Consider the following 4098-nt stretch of genomic DNA (forward strand, 5'->3'; position numbering starts at 1 on the left):
CCTGACGACTCTGTCTGTTGTTACTCTGCCAGAATGTCTGTTACTGTCTAGTGCCATACAGAATGTATGTTACTCTGTTGGCTGTCTGTTACCATCCAGAATGTCTGTGACTGTCTGTTACCATCCAGAATGTCTGTGACTGTCTGTTACCATCCAGAATGTCTGTTACTGTCTAGTGCCATACAGAATGTATGTTACTCTGTTGGCTGTCTGTTACCATCCAGAATGTCTGTGACTGTCTGTTACCATCCAGAATGTCTGTGACTGTCTGTTACCATCCAGAATGTCTGTTACTGTCTAGTGCCATACAGAATGTATGTTACTCTGTTACTGTCTGTTACCATCCAGAATGTCTTTGACTGTCTGTTACCATCCAGAATGTATGTTACTGTCTGTTACCATCCAGAATGTCTGTTACTCTGTTGGCTGTCTGTTACCATCCAGAATGTCTGTGACTGTCTGTTACCATCCAGAATGTCTGTTACTGTCTGTTGCCATCCAGAATGTCTGTTACTGTCTGTTGCCATCCAGAATGTCTGTGACTGTCTGTTGCCATCCAGAATGTCTGTGACTGTCTGTTACCATCCAGAATGTCTGTGACTGTCTGTTACCATCCAGAATGTCTGTTACTGTCTGTTACCATCCAGAATGTCTGTGACTGTCTGTTACCATCCAGAATGTATGTTACTCTGTTGGCTGTCTGTTACCATCCAGAATGTCTGTGACTGTCTGTTACCATCCAGAATGTCTGTGACTGTCTGTTACCATCCAGAATGTCTGTTACTGTCTAGTGCCATACAGAATGTATGTTACTCTGTTACTGTCTGTTACCATCCAGAATGTCTGTTGATGTCTGTTACCATGCAGGATGTCTGTTACCATCCAGAATGTCTGTTGATGTCTGTTACCATCCAGAATGTCTGTGACTGTCTGTTGCCATCCAGAATGTCTGTGACTGTCTGTTGCCATCCAGAATGTCTGTGACTGTCTGTTACCATCCAGAATGTCTGTGACTGTCTGTTACCATCCAGAATGTCTGTGACTGTCTGTTACCATCCAGAATGTATGTTACTCTGTTGGCTGTCTGTTACCATCCAGAATGTCTGTGACTGTCTGTTACCATCCAGAATGTCTGTGACTGTCTGTTGCCATCCAGAATGTCTGTGACTGTCTGTTGCCATCCAGAATGTCTGTGACTGTCTGTTGCCATCCAGAATGTCTGTGACTGTCTGTTGCCATCCAGAATGTCTGTGACTGTCTGTTACCATCCAGAATGTATGTGACTGTCTGTTGCCATCCAGAATGTCTGTGACTGTCTGTTACCATCCAGAATGTATGTTACTGTCTGTTACCATCCAGAATGTATGTTACTCTGTTGGCTGTCTGTTACCATCCAGAATGTCTGTGACTGTCTGTTACCATCCAGAATGTCTGTGACTGTCTGTTACCATCCAGAATGTCTGTTGACTCTGTGGTACCATCCAGAATGTCTGTGACTGTCTGTTACCATCCAGAATGTATGTTACTGTCTGTTACCATCCAGAATGTCTGTTACTGTCTGTTACCATCCAGAATGTCTGTTACTCTGTTGGCTGTCTGTTACCATCCAGAATGTCTGTTACTGTCTGTTACCATCCAGAATGTCTGTTACTCTGTTGGCTGTCTGTTACCATCCAGAATGTATGTTACTCTGTTGGCTGTCTGTTACCATCCAGAATGTATGTTACTGTCTGTTACCATCCAGAATGTCTTTTACTCTGTTGGCTGTCTGTTGCCATCCAGAATGTCTGTGACTGTCTGTTACCATCCAGAATGTCTTTGACTGTCTGTTACCATCCAAAATGTCTGTTACTCTGTTGGCTGTCTGTTACCATCCAGAATGTCTGTTACTCTGTTAGCTGTCTGTTACCATGCAGAATGTCTGTGACTGTCTGTTACCATCCAGAATGTATGTTACTGTCTGTTACCATCCAGAATGTATGTTACTCTGTTGGCTGTCTGTTGCAATCCAGAATGTCTTTGACTGTCTGTTACCATCCAGAATGTATGTTACTGTCTGTTACCATCCAGAATGTATGTTACTCTGTTGGCTGTCTGTTACCATCCAGAATGTCTGTGACTGTCTGTTACCATCCAGAATGTCTGTTACTGTCTGTTGCCATCCAGAATGTCTGTGACTGTCTGTTGCCATCCAGAATGTCTGTGACTGTCTGTTACCATCCAGAATGTCTGTTACTGTCTGTTGCCATCTAGAATGTCTGTGACTGTCTGTTGCCATCCAGAATGTCTGTGACTGTCTGTTACCATCCAGAATGTCTGTGACTGTCTGTTACCATCCAGAATGTCTGTTACTGTCTGTTACCATCCAGAATGTCTGCGACTGTCTGTTACCATCCAGAATGTCTGTGACTGTCTGTTACCATCCAGAATGTATGTTACTCTGTTACTGTCTGTTACCATCCAGAATGTCTGTTGATGTCTGTTACCATCCAGAATGTCTGTGACTGTCTGTTACCATCCAGAATGGCTGTTACTGTCTAGTGCCATACAGAATGTATGTTACTCTGTTACTGTCTGTTACCATCCAGAATGTCTGTTGATGTCTGTTACCATCCAGAATGTCTGTGACTGTCTGTTACCATCCAGAATGTCTGTGACTGTCTGTTACCATCCAGAATGTCTGTTACTGTCTAGTGCCATACAGAATGTATGTTACTCTGTGACTGTCTGTTACCATCCAGAATGTCTGTTACTGTCTAGTGCCATACACAATGTATGTTACTCTGTGACTGTCTGTTACCATCCAGAATGTCTGTTGCCATCCAGAATGTCTTTGACTGTCTGTTACCATCCAGGATGTATGTTACTGTCTGTTACCATCCAGAATGTCTGTTACTCTGTTGGCTGTCTGTTACCATCCAGAATGTCTGTGACTGTCTGTTACCATCCAGAATGTCTGTTACTGTCTGTTGCCATCCAGAATGTCTGTTACTGTCTGTTGCCATCCAGAATGTCTGTGACTGTCTGTTGCCATCCAGAATGTCTGTGACTGTCTGTTACCATCCAGAATGTCTGTGACTGTCTGTTACCATCCAGAATGTCTGTTACTGTCTGTTACCATCCAGAATGTCTGTGACTGTCTGTTACCATCCAGAATGTATGTTACTCTGTTGGCTGTCTGTTACCATCCAGAATGTCTGTGACTGTCTGTTACCATCCAGAATGTCTGTGACTGTCTGTTACCATCCAGAATGTCTGTTACTGTCTAGTGCCATACAGAATGTATGTTACTCTGTTACTGTCTGTTACCATCCAGAATGTCTGTTGATGTCTGTTACCATGCAGGATGTCTGTTACCATCCAGAATGTCTGTTGATGTCTGTTACCATCCAGAATGTCTGTGACTGTCTGTTGCCATCCAGAATGTCTGTGACTGTCTGTTGCCATCCAGAATGTCTGTGACTGTCTGTTACCATCCAGAATGTCTGTGACTGTCTGTTACCATCCAGAATGTCTGTGACTGTCTGTTACCATCCAGAATGTATGTTACTCTGTTGGCTGTCTGTTACCATCCAGAATGTCTGTGACTGTCTGTTACCATCCAGAATGTCTGTGACTGTCTGTTGCCATCCAGAATGTCTGTGACTGTCTGCTGCCATCCAGAATGTCTGTGACTGTCTGTTGCCATCCAGAATGTCTGTGACTGTCTGTTACCATCCAGAATGTATGTGACTGTCTGTTGCCTTCCAGAATGTCTATGACTGTCTGTTACCATCCAGAATGTATGTTACTGTCTGTTACCATCCAGAATGTATGTTACTCTGTTGGCTGTCTGTTACCATCCAGAATGTCTGTGACTGTCTGTTACCATCCAGAATGTCTGTGACTGTCTGTTACCATCCAGAATGTCTGTTGACTCTGTGTTACCATCCAGAATGTCTGTGACTGTCTGTTACCATCCAGAATGTATGTTACTGTCTGTTACCATCCAGAATGTCTGTTACTGTCTGTTACCATCCAGAATGTCTGTTACTCTGTTGGCTGTCTGTTACCATCCAGAATGTCTGTTACTGTCTGTTACCATCCAGAATGTCTGTT

This window comes from Salvelinus alpinus, chromosome 7 (assembly GCF_045679555.1).
Source record: "Salvelinus alpinus chromosome 7, SLU_Salpinus.1, whole genome shotgun sequence".
Lineage (NCBI taxonomy): Eukaryota > Metazoa > Chordata > Actinopteri > Salmoniformes > Salmonidae > Salvelinus > Salvelinus alpinus.